Source organism: Pantherophis guttatus, chromosome 1 (genome assembly GCF_059756535.1).
Source record: "Pantherophis guttatus breed Tessera chromosome 1, ASM5975653v1, whole genome shotgun sequence".
Taxonomy (NCBI): Eukaryota; Metazoa; Chordata; class Lepidosauria; order Squamata; family Colubridae; genus Pantherophis; species Pantherophis guttatus.
Window position 1 is genome coordinate 29,258,064 of NC_142063.1, and position 13,480 is coordinate 29,271,543.

Sequence of the window (13,480 nt, forward strand, 5' to 3'; positions counted from 1 at the left end):
TTTTAAAGCCCAAAAGATCCTTAATTGCTTCTAACTTTCTGGAATAGATTAAGGAAAGCTAGGACCATACAGTTTTTCAAACATATATTCAATGGTCCAGATGTATGTTTGACTTAATGAAGGCCTCTTGATAAAATACATCTTCTTGTATCCTCTGCTGATGAGTTGATCTAACGAAGAAATATAAACTGCCTCCAGCTTTGCAGTGTGTTTCACTTGGTGGGTTTAGCTAGATGATGCACAAGTAAGGAAAGCTTATTAAAAAAACATTTTACCTGTATATGCAGAAGTCTAGTGAAGTCCATGCAAAATCTCATAACATTGGATCCTACTTCTTGTTATAAATGGGTCAGGCAAATGCCTCTATATAGAAGTGTCCTCTGTCCTTTCAGTAGGTTTGCAAGAATTCTGCTTTCTGGTGGTATTATCAAGATATAGAAGCTCGCTGAACCTGAAGGTGAAGGTGAGCTTTGGATGTGTCCTTCCTAAATGGGAATGGTCACTTGCAGGAAGTGTCTCTTACATCTGGCCTTCCCTCTTGAATCTTCTTTTGGGTCTTTTTCTAACATCACCATGGAACTGTTTGGACAAAACATAACATTCCTGAGTGAGAACATAAGCAGGGGTATCATTTAAATTTGAGTATTATCAAGCTTTGGAAGGTTACTGAGCATATTTGGAATTTTGAAAGGTTTTCTTGGGAGCCGTCATAATATAGCTGTCATGGAGTGTGACTGTCATTGTGAGTGTACACCAGTGACAAGAGATCCATTTCACAAAACAGCAAATGACTCAGTTCATAAGCCATCTCAAGCCATTGAAGCAAAAATATTTAAAGTACAATGAAATGAAAGAAATTGTCATGAGCAATTATGAAGAAACCAGCTTAGTGTTTGATGGACATAAAAAATAACGTCAGTGACTGTAATTTTTCTAACCTTGCACCTCCAGTGAAAATTGTCTTCCTTATAAATCATGATAAAGGGTCAGCAAAACAATTCAAGCACATGCACTAAGATAAGTGGGCAGGAATTAGACATGTGCACCTCCTATGCATGTTTTCTCAGTCAATTTATGGAAGAATTAAAATTCGCCTTCCTGGATCAGACCAAAGTCCATCTTCATCTAGTATTTTGTTTCACACGGTGGTGAACCTGGTACTTCTGGAGGCTTACTAGTAGGAAATGGAGACATAGGAATCTCTGCTGTTCTCCTGAAACAGGTGTTGGGATGTATGTGATTCCCGACTCAGGGGTAACATAGAGACTCAAAAACCAGCATTTTTTGACTTAGCTTCCTCCATGACTTTATCCACTCTCCCTTTAAATTCATCCAAGATAATGATCACTACCACATTTTGTAGCATTGAATTTGACAGGTTCATTATATACTGTGTGAAAAAGTACTTTCTTTTGTCTGTTCTAAATCATCTCTGTTACTTTATTGTATGTCTCCTTGTCCTAATATTTTAAGAGAGGGAGAAAAAGTTGCCTCTGCCCCTTCTGTCCTTGCTGTGTTTGATTTTATATATCTCAACCATGTCTTCAATCACCTTTGTTTTCCTTTAAAAAGAAAGTCCTAAACTTCAAGGAATTCAGTAGCTCTCATTTAATCATGCAAGAGAATGCTACTCTAAATGTAAATTAATGTATACTATAGCCGACCTCAATTAGAACAAAAATGAGTAAAAAGTTACACAAACTCCATTTAACACAAAACTTTCTGTAAACCACACCTTTTTCTATAAGCCTGTCTCTTCTCTTTCCTCCCCATTTAACAATGCAGTAGTTCCTTCGTCATCTTGCATCGAAATGACTGTCTTTTGATATCATTCACAACTGATTTGACTTCGACTTATGAAAAAAATCAGGTTTTGCAAGGTTTTCTGGAATAGGATGGTTATGCAATTGGGGATTGCCTGTACTAAAAATATATTAAGATGACTATTTCATTATTACTGTAATGTTAAAATTAAAACAAATGCATAGAAAGATCAACAAAAAGCAGCAGCTCTCAAAATCATGAAGTAACCAAGGGCCTTAGTTGTGATGTTAGTGGGGGGAGTTCAACATCTTTGCAATGAAACTGAACCTCTGAGGCAAGGGTGAAATCCAGCAGGTTCTGACAGGTTCTGGAGAACTGGTAGCGGAAATTCTGAGTAGTTTGGAGAACCGGCAAATACCACCTCTGGCTGGTCTCAAAGTGGGGTGGGAATGGAGATTTTGCAGTATCCTTCTCCTGGAGTGGGGAGGGAATGGAGATTTTGTAGTATCCTTCCCCTGCTACACCCACCAAACCATGCCCATCAAGCCACACCACACCCAGCAAGCCACACCCACAGAACTGGTAGTAAAAAAAATTGGATTTCACCACTGCTCTGAGGTGCATTTCTCAAAGCTAAACTTGAAAGAAAGGCCTTGTTTGGTTAAAAACAAGGGAAGGCCTTCCACCCCAGGGAAGGGCTAAGTTAGGCCCATCAAGATTTCAGGGTAGCCCCCAATGTCTGTTGATACTTTGTTTGACCATCAGGAACAAATTCTTGAGTCATCCATCATGCTGCTTTCTTGCTTTACAGTGTTCTTGCGTGTGTGTTTGCACATGTTCATGTGTACAATAGGCAGAGTATGTGTCCTTGCGAGATGTGAAAAGATTGGGAATTTACTAAAATGTGAGAAGATCAGGATCACGGTAAATGTGCGTGCGTATGTGACAAATTTAACAAATAGGGAAACCAATTTAAATTAATATTAATTTTACTTTACACCAACACCTCCACACTTTTACAAATCTTTATTGGTGGCCTCACCCCCTTTTGCAGGGGGCCTCATAAATGCTGGCCAAGGAACTTTCTGTGCTTCTTTTTGAGGGTCAGAGATGAAGAAAATACTTCAAGCAGAGTGTGATAGCTTGCAAAAGAGAATCAGTTTTCCATATTAAATGATTTGTTTCTCCTCTTTCAGTACTGTACCCCTCCTCCTCTCCTGAGTTCTCTTTTTGACTAGTGAGATTTGTGTTGTACTCATTGGTTAAATCATGTCAAGATGTGTTTTATAGCTAGTAGTCAACAGTTGTTAAAAGCTATAAGGGAGTATTTTAGAAAGCACCCTCATTGCTCAGTAATGAAGTCATGTTTTTAACTATGCGCTATGAAAAAGACTAGAGGAAAGAAAGATTCCTTGATAACCAACATATTATTTCTTACCACACCTGAGAATCTAAATTGTCACTTCCACACTTTGCCTAAGAGCCAAAATAGTACATAGTAAATACATTTAAATTGGGTTTATGAGTATGGTGAAAGAGGAACAATCAAAACGTATTTTTAAAATCAACGTGTCTCAACTTTGGCCTCTTGAAGATGCATGGACTTCAACTCCCAGAATTTCCTACCCAGCAACTGGGAATTCTGGGAGTTGAAGTCCACCCATCTTCAAGAGACCAAGATTGAGAAACACTGCTTTCAATGATTCTAATTAAAGTCTGGTTGCTTTCATTCATTTGGAATTTCTTTTGCTAGCCAAGAAAAGAATAAAGAACACTTTTAAGACCTTAGTTCCTAAAATAATTCTTTGACATCAGCATATGCCCACAGCTTTCGAAACAGTCAACTATTAGAGGTAGCATCAGGGCTCCATTAGTATTTTTCCACACCACTAGAGAGACAGAATTCTTCAAGAGCTAGGACAGATTTCCATATTATAAATGTGCTAGCCTATTTTACCGCCACCCTCTGGCAACTGTTCTTCTGAGTCATGGGTTCAAACACAACACTGTGATTCATAACCAGATGAGGAACCCATGCAGAAAACATTTGTGCTGATTGAGCAGGTGGACAGCTATTATAGAGACTTACCTCAGTGCTTTGTTTCATTTCCCCCTCAGCCTGTAGAGGTTTATACAGTCAAGTTTACTTTTTATGCTGACCTACTGTATGTTTCCAAGAAGCCATTATGCCTGCAAAGTCTTCTCATGGAAAAGGCCTTGTAATGAAATAACAGGAAGCGTAGGACCCGATTTGGAATGTGTACCGTTCTTGTCACTCTGTCTCAAAATATCTGTCTGGTAAGAGTAGATTCGAGACAGAGAGAAAAGGAAGGAGGGAAGTCTGCATGAATGACTTATAGCATCATCTAGTCATCCACCTGTGGTTGTGCCAATACAACTGTAATGAGGACAGATTTGTAACACTTCAACCTTCAGTTATGGTTGGATAATGCTGTGCAGATGCTGTAAGTCAAAGGAATTTTCTGTGAATGAACTGACTTTCTTAATTTGGTGTCCTTCAATTATATTAGATGACCGTTCTCAGAGGTAATGAAAAAAGTCAAGACTGTGACCACAATGTTGAGGTCAAAGTTTGCATAAGAATCTTTATGTTTTTTTTAAAATAAAACTATACTTTGTGGACACTGCTGATATTTGCATATTTTTTACTGACTTGGGATTTTGTACTTTTGATCCAGCATTTCTGGAGAGGATCAAATTAAGGAAACTGGATTAAGTTTCTCAAAGGTGTTATAAAGATTTAAAAAAACTTCAGGGCTACCAATACGGGGTGCTGATTAAGAATGTGGCCACAGATTGTAAAACTGTACTCTTGAAACATTTTGAGAGTGGGCATGGCTACTTAAGGGACAAAATTAACATCTTAAAGCTTGTAAAGCACTGACATACTCATTCCACCCCTTAAAAAAATGATCTCCACCAATTTTTTTCCATTGGGGTTAGAGCAAATGGGCTGCTGCAAGGATTAAGAAGCAAATTTAATTCCCTGCTCTCAGACTACTGCTACCTTTAGGCAAAGGGAAATTGATTTCACCCTTTCTTTAAAGGGCCCAAGGATGAAACAGTGGTTTAATTCAGTGAAAGACAATTTAAATCAGCTTGGAAATCAGCATGAGATTTGTGTTTTTACCGCACAGTCAGTGGACTAATGGGCTACAGGTTTTTAAACATCGTCATCCATTGATCCGTTTTGTGTCAATATTTTCAATCTAGACCAATTAGCAAAAATTGAAATCGCTCAAGATGTAAAAGTGAAGCAGAAGGTAGCAGAATCACTTAAGGTAAATAAATAACTTTTGCAGTCTCTTTAAAGATATTTCTGAAGATTTCTTCCAAGGTAAGTTCTCTCACTAAGAGAGCCAGATCAGAGGATGAGCAGAAAATACCATGACAAAATAGCTTTGGATTCCTCCTGGCTAGCTTTGAGTATCTTCCTAATCTGAAAGTATCTTTCTAAATGTATCATGCCAGCAGCAACAACTATCCATGAGGAACAACGAGAGTGTCAACGTTTTATACTGCTCCCAGCACTGCAGGAGTTCTCCATCAACAAAGGAACTTATTTTCCACACAACTGCTTACTGAGAGTGGTGTTATAGTAATCTTAATAATAGCAAATTCCATTGCAAAATTTATCTTTTCATGTTGGAAATATGCAGCAGTTATTCACAACCTGATGCCCTGCAGATGTTAACCATGCTGGTTGAGCTGAACTGAAGCCCAATACATCCTTGGGGCAGGAGGTTGGGTGATACTGAGGACTGTACACCTACAAAAAAAATTGTGACTCTCTGGTCATCAGTGGGGGCTCATCATGTATCCAAGGCAAAATGAAAGTGTGGAGCCTATTAAATGGCTGATGTAGGTGTGACTGCACTCTTCCCTGTGTTTTTGCTACTGCGTTTTTAATTGTTTTAACTTGTTCTAATAGATAAATTCTGCTGATTGTTTTGAACATAGAATATAGAGTTGGAAAGGACTTTGGAGATTTTCTAGTCCAACCTTCTAATTAAGCTGGAGACCTTATGCCCTTCTGGACAAATGGCATCTCTTCTTAAAGGTCTCCAGTAATGGGGAATCCACAACTTCTGATGGTAAGCTGTTCCACTTATTAATTGTTCTCACTGTTAGGAAATTTCTCCTTAGTTCTAGGTTGGAACTCTATTGATTTTCCACCCATTATTTCTTGTTCTGCCTTCAGGTACTTTGGAGAATAGGTTGACCCAGGGGTGAAATCCAGCAGGTTCTGACAGGTTCTGGAGAACTGATTGCGGAAATTTTGAGCAATTCGGAGAACCGGCAAATACCACCTCTGGCTGACTCTAGAGTGGGGTGGGAATGGAGATTTTGCAATATCCTTCCCCTGGAGTGGGGGGGGGAATGGAGATTTTGCAGTATCCTTCCTCTGGAGTGGGGTGGAAGTGGAGATTTTGCAGTATCCTTCCCCTGCCATGCCCACCAAGCCACACCATGCCCAACAAGCCAACAAACAAATAAAAAAAATTGGATTTCATCACTGGTTTGACCCCTTCTTCTTTGTGACATGCTGTCAAGTATTGGAAGACTGCTATTCCATCACCCCTTATCCTTCTCTTCATTATACAGTTTGTGTAAACTGTACATTATCCAGAACCAAAGTGAGATGGGAAGCTATGTAAATTCAAAAATAAAAGTTGGAGTTATTCTGTGGTTGGGTTTTTCACAGGCATCTGTTGGCCACAGAATTTTGTGGAACAGCATGTTGGACTAGTTAGCCTTCTGTTGTGAGAAAAAGGCTCTTTAATGAGGACTAAGACACATAGAGAAAATATATTTGCAATTGATGACCCTCCTGATACAGTGATGGCTGCAAAATAGCGACAATGAATTGCACACTATTGGTCAATTCTAGCTCCTGGGGTCTTTCATTAAAGCTCTTCTATCTTCTGGTCAATATAATGCATCTATCTGTGAGTTGTTCCTAATGTTTGATTTCCAACTTGAAAGCAGCCAGCTCCTGCCATACTCCTTATCTCCCAATGAATTCTGGAAACTGCCTTGCAGACAGCTTTGGATGAAATGGTCCCAAGATAAACCTAAATTGTTTGCAGTATTTTTCAAACTTGGTCACTTTAAGATGTGTAGTTTTCATCCTGGCTGGGGAATTCTGGGAGTTGAAATTCACACATCTTAAAATTGCCATGTTTGAAAAACACTGGCCTAATGGGTACTATAGCAGTGTTGGCGAAACTTTTTGGCACTGAGTGCTGAAATGGGAGCACATGCGCAGGGGGGAGTGCCAGAAATTGGAAGAGCAGCTTCCTGGTGCACATGTGCCTCCCAGGAGTGCCAGAAACCGAAAGAGCAGATCCCCAGCGTGCATGCATGTGCCAGAAAACTGAGCTTCCAGTTTCCAGCGTGTACATCAGGAGTGGATTCCACTTACCTTTACTACCGGTTCGCAGCAGGCGCGCACATGCGCAGATCACCCATGATGACATCATGGTGGGTGGGCGGAGCCTCCCACCCGTTTTACTACCGGTTCTATAGAACCGGACTGAACTGGGAGCAACCCACCAATGGTGCACATGCACTCCAGGGAGCTGCTCTTCCGGTTTCCGGTGCTCCTGCACATGCAAAGACCAGCTGGCCGGAACCCGGAAGAGCAACGGGCAACAGCTGGCATGTCTGGAGAGATGGTTCTGTGTGTCGCTTCCGGCACATGTGTTATAGGTTTGCCATCACAGTACTATAGGATGACATACCTAGAGTGCGCTTGAGTTGAATCTGCAGCATTTCAATCCAGTAAAAAAAAAAAAGTTAAATTTCCATTCTGACACAACAGTAGCAAAATTGCTGTTTATAGGCTGCATTATCTGCTTCCCCTCTCATGCATGATACTAAAATTGAGTGTCAAATTGCAACAATTCAACCACATGATTTTTCATTTTTTTAAAACAATCTAAAATAAATGTCCTTAAATTCCTGCTAGACTTAATGCTCCTATTTTGTGTTTATACCTTTTCAACCTATCCATTGAAACTGTTGATTGGAACCATTCTGAGAATGTCACTGGGTCATCACCCCATCCGTGTAATCCTTAGAGGCTGGAAAATGCAATAAAGCAAAAATATCCATGCCTAATTTTTTTTTCTTTTTTCATCTTTTATTCTCTACGATAAACAGCAAAAGCCAACTGCCCTCTTTCCCATTCTGTTTCCTGATTGCTACCTTGGAGTTCTTTCACCCAGAGGTAAGTAATTGCACCACATTCCAGAGGCAGGTAATTTTTTAAAAAAGTGTTTGGAAGCAGCGATACTGCGAGAACAATGACTCACTGTATATATATATATATGAACCAGATTGTTAGCAGGCCATTCACGTGGTATGCAGTCAGGAAATGAAAGCAGGGAAGCCCCTAACCATGCTACCTCTCCAAAGGAACTACTTTGCCTGCCTGGCTGAGCAGTTTATATCTCTAACGTGCTAAGATCACAATATTATATTCTGTAAGAGAAGACTACAGTAATTCTGTTCAATTCAGTTGTATTTTAATAATACATGTGAATGCAGGTAGTTCTTGACTTACAAGAGTTTGTTTAGTGATTGTTCAAAGTTGCAATGACACTGAAAAAAGTGACTTGTGACCAGTTTTCACACTTACCACCTTTGCAACATCCCCATGGTCATATGATCAAAAGTCAGATACTTGGCAATCAACTCGTATTTATGACAGTTGCAATGTCCCCGGGGGGGTGGTGTCATGTGGTCACCTTTTGTGACTTTCTGACAAGCAAAGTCAACAGGGAACCCGGATTCACTTAACAACCATGTTACTAAAGAGCCAAGGTGGTGCAGTGGTTAGAGTGCAGCACTGCAGGCTACTTCAGCTGACTGCTAGCTGCAGTTTGGCAGTTCAAATCTCACCAGGCTCAAGGTTGACTCAGCATTCCATCCTTCTGAGGTGGATAAAATGAGGACCCAGATTGTTGGGGGCAATATGCTGACTTTTGTAAACCGCTTAGAGACGACTGTAAAAGCACTGTGAAGCGGTATATAAGTCTAAGTGCTATTGTTATTAACAACTGTAAGATTGTAAAATGGGGCCAAAAATCTCACTTAGCAACAAAATTTTGAGATCAATTGTGGTCCTAATTTGAGGACTATCTGTAATTCCTATCTCATCCCTGGTCTATCTCATCTCATCTCTGGCACCACCACCCATTAAGTGAATCACTGCAAATGTTAAATAAATCATACAATTGTTAAGCAAATCCACCTTCTCCAGTTGACTTTGCTTCTTGGAAGCTAGCCAGGATGGCCACACATTGTGATCATGTGACCGCAGAATGCTGCACCTGTGGTGAATGTGAACCTGTTGCCAACTGCCCAAATTATCATCAAGTTGGCCATGGGAGTGGTATGATGGCCATAACTTTGAGGACAAGTCATAGGTCAGTGTTTTCAGGGCTGTTGTAACCTAGTGTAATAAATAAATAAAAGAAATAATAATAACATCTGGTGACCTATTAAGGAGCAGGAACCCTGACTCCTTTTTCATCTTGTCTTCTTTCCTACCTTCTAGAAAGGTTCCTTTTCTGAAATTATTGAATTGTTCTTATTCTTTTATTTCTTTCCCCAAAGAACATTGCACTTTGCAGACTTCCTAGAATTTGTCATAATGCTGAAACTATGCAGCAACTTCCAGGAATACCGAGGCTGCAACATCTCATATATTTATCTCCTGGCAGTGAGATGGAGGATCCCAGCTCCAGCAAAGCCTAATTTTGTTTACATTGGTGGAAAGAATAGGCATGGAGTACTAGCAGAGCTAGAGAAATCCGTTTTGAACAGAGTGGGGCCTGGAGGCACATTACAAACTTGGCACAATCAAAATTAATGGAGAATGAAACATTTCCACTGACTTCCATGAACTACAGAAGTATATGCTCTATGTAGCATATGATGAGGTGGGATACTTGGTCATATAGGACCGAAGATTAACAAAAAGTGTTCATGATATATTTTGAAATCTTGGAAGATTTCTAATAACCTCTAACAAACCTGGTTCATGCTAAATAAGAACACCATTTGCTTTACTCAGTGCAGGAATCTTAAACTCAAAGGTACATTTCATATTTTGAAGAATGTGTCATGAATGTGGAAAGAAAATGGCAGCAATTTAGCTGTTCACAAAATGGCTGCCACAGGAGCAATCATGCAAGACCCATTTATTCACCAGGGGCATTCATCGCCTTGGCAGTGGCAATCCCAAACTCAGCCATGAATTAACCATGTAGTAAAATACAGGTAGTCCTCGATTTACGACCACAATTGCGACTAGAATTACCATTGCTAACCAAAACAGTTGTTAAATGAGTCATGCCCGATTTGACAACCTTTTTGGCGACAGTTAAATCAACCACTGTGGTTGTTAAGTAAATCACGCAATTGTTAATCTGGCTTCTCCCATTGTCTTGGCTTGATGGAAGCTGGCTGGGAAGGTTGCATATGGTGACCGGATAACCCTGGGATACTCAACTCTTATAATTATATACGGGTTGACAAGCTCCTGGATTTTGATTATGTGACTGTGGGGATGTTATGTGATAGTTGTAAATGTGAGGGTAGGTCAAAAACCACTATTTTTAGTGCTGTTGTAACTTCAAATAATCTCTAAACGAATAGCTATAAAACAAAGACTACTTGTAAGAGAAAATGCTTAGGGAAGGAGGGCACCACAGAGTTTTCCCCCTAGCTACTGTGCTTCCCTGAAAATAAGACCCTGTCTTATATTTTTTTGAACCCTGAAATAAGCGCTTGGCCTTATTTTCGGGGAGGTCTTATTATTTTGGGGCGTGTGGAGCAAGATGGGGCTCCTCTTACCGTCTTACCTGATTTCCAGCTCTGTCTCCCTAACCCTAACCAGACGAAATGGCGGGGACCATCTGTGCATGTGTTTAAATATTTTTGGGAGGGCTTATTTTCAGGGGAGGGTTTATTTTTGGGGAGAGGGCTTATTTTGGGGGGAGGTCTTATTTTCGGGGATACACGGTATCATGCCCTTAACTCTTTCACTGCTGCACTTGACTTTAGGCAAATAATTTGTTTTTGTCCTTATATGGCATGTTTGAGTTAAATCTGCATTGTTAAAAAGATTTTCTTTCTCATGATGAATGACTATTTTTTTTTTAAATGGTTGGATGTTATTATCAGGTGTCCACATTTCTTTCTATTTCATGGTCTGAGCATTTCATTCCTATCAAGGGGCACCATTGTTGGCTCGTGCTTAGGGCATTAGTTACCCTTCATTTTCCCATATTGGATCCTCATCTCACAAACTACAAATTGCTCCGTTACCTTCAGGATATGCCCAAATTATACCTTTGTGGGTGATTACCCCAGTTTAAGAACCACAGCCTTAGAGCTTTCATAGCTACCCACCGCTGCCAACCTTTTGGGAATGACCTTTGTGCTGAAAATTCTTCTTAGAAATCTCCAATTTATAAGGAGGACTACAGTACATAAAGTTCTCTAGCAGAAATAATGTGCTATTGTATTATTTGATGTTTATTTGCTACCTTCCAAGGCAAAAACTTTCCCAAAGAGGCTTGAAAACACAATTTAAAAAAATCATAACCAAAACAATAAAAACACCAATAAAACAACCCAGTTCCAAATTAAAGCAGCCACCACTTCAACCTACTCCAAAGCAAGTTCATAGTGTACTTAATAAAATGCAGATGGAAAGAGAATCTCTTAAAAAATTAATTTAGAAGCAAAATTTGAGACCATAGCTCCATTAGCAGTAATTGTATTTAATGATTAGAGTGTATAGTTGGACAGTATAAATTCATGCATCAAATGTATAATAAGTTTGCACGAAGAAGCAACAATTGACTGAAATACAAATGCCTGTAGCAAGTGGAAATTCACTCCATATCCATTTTTCTAGTTCCACCAGCTTGTTCAAACATGTCTGATAAAAGCCACAGGCAGGAAATACAGATTGGACCATGCTGTGTTGCCATTTCACTGGGGTGTTTCAGGAAATAAAGCTTTGAATTCTTGTGTCATAATTGTATCAAAAATTAATATTTTCAAAAGTATTATTAATGACATTTACAGTTTATGGATTAACAAATTGGAACATCCAATAATGGAACATCAACAGTTGCAGATCTTAAAAATGTCAAATCAATTTAATTTGATGTAAACTTAACATTTATTCACCATATCAAATTCTCTATGGATTATGGCTGGCTGAGAAATTCTGGGAGTGGGTCCACAAGTCTCAAAGTTGACGAGGTTGGTGACCCCGGATCTAGTGGATATGAAGCCACTTAACAAAAGAAAGGAGAGATCAGTGACCCCAAATGAAAGTGGCAGATCACTGTCAAATTTTGAGGGAATGTTAAATGCACAAATGGTAATCTGAGCCGTGGAGAGCCACGTAGCATAATAAACGGGATTGAAAGGTCAACAAATTTTATTTGGGCAAAAAAGTACCACAGGTTTTCACATTTACCAGGTTGGGTTCAGGATTGACCCAAAACATTTTGCCTTAGAGGCGAAGCAAGAAATGTTTCCTCATCCCCACAAGTCAAAATGCATCATGCCAAAAGCAGACTATGTTAATTTGGGCAGAAAAACCCACATTCATCTTTCCTCGTCCAGGGCAGAAAATGTTATAATAGCGAGTTAAATAACTGAATAATTTGTTGTTCTTTCCCAGTGCCCAGGCTTTGCTATCTCCTTTGACTGAATGATAGGGCCGTTCCTGCTTACTGTACATTTGGGAGAAATGGAAAATGTAGCCTGGATTGATCTTTCAGTGTGATTATGAAGTACCATATTTTTTGGAGTATAAGACGCACCTTTCCCCCCCAATAAAGAGGGTGAAAATCTGGGTGTTTTATACTCCAAATGTAGCCCTGCCCAGCTTCTCAAAAGGAGGTTTCAGAGGCTGAAAAAAGCATCAGAAATGAAGCTTCAGAAAAAAAGCCCCCAAACAGAGCTTCAGAGTCTTTTTTTCTGAAGCTCTGTTTCGGAGGCTTTCAGAGGCAGGGGGAAAAAAAAAAAGCAAAGCACAGAGCTCACAACCAACAAATCTGTTGCTAAAATTGACCTCTGGGAACAGTTGATTGGGGGTATTCTGGGAGGCCGATCTACCTGCCAATCAGCTTTTTTCTTATTTTCCTCCCCAAAAACTAAGGTGTGTCTTATACTCTGAAAATACCAAGTTAGCCAAGAGTGAGGGGGATTGGCAACCACATTTGCCTCTCTCCACAGCTGTAGCAGGGTAGGGAGTAGCTAAAACAATGTTTTAGCAATGAAATACAATAGTGTGCTAATGAAAAACAGGGAGAATAGTAACATCTTAAATCACAGAGGCCAAGAGCAGAAATAGTATGGAAAAAACCCCACACAAATCTCTTTCCACTGTGAAAAGAATTAACATAGTTGTGTATGTTGTAAAAATTCATCAAAGGGCCCTACACATGAAGATTTTAAGAACAAGAGGGCATTTGCATAACAGAGAAGCAGATCAACCAACTACTTGGGAAAGTTTGTTTTCAAATCTCTGAGTGTGCCTCTGATGAAAGCTCACTCTCTTTTGAAGCTTCCTTTCTTAATATTAATTTAAGGGAGATTAGCTAAATTGAAACTTCTTAAATTAGTTTAGTCTGAAGCTGTTCTTATGGACTATTGATGC

At 39.6% G+C, this 13,480-nt stretch overlaps 1 protein-coding gene across 1 annotated transcript in view; it reads right to left on the minus strand.

Annotated features, from left to right (window-relative positions):
• Positions 1-13,480, minus strand: part of FRMD6 (FERM domain containing 6) — a 135,171-nt gene that overhangs the window by 86,127 nt on the left and 35,564 nt on the right. The window contains exon 3 of the mRNA XM_034433394.3: positions 276-579. The gene's annotated coding sequence lies outside the window, so the exon portion shown is untranslated. The remainder of the gene's footprint in view (positions 1-275; positions 580-13,480) is intronic.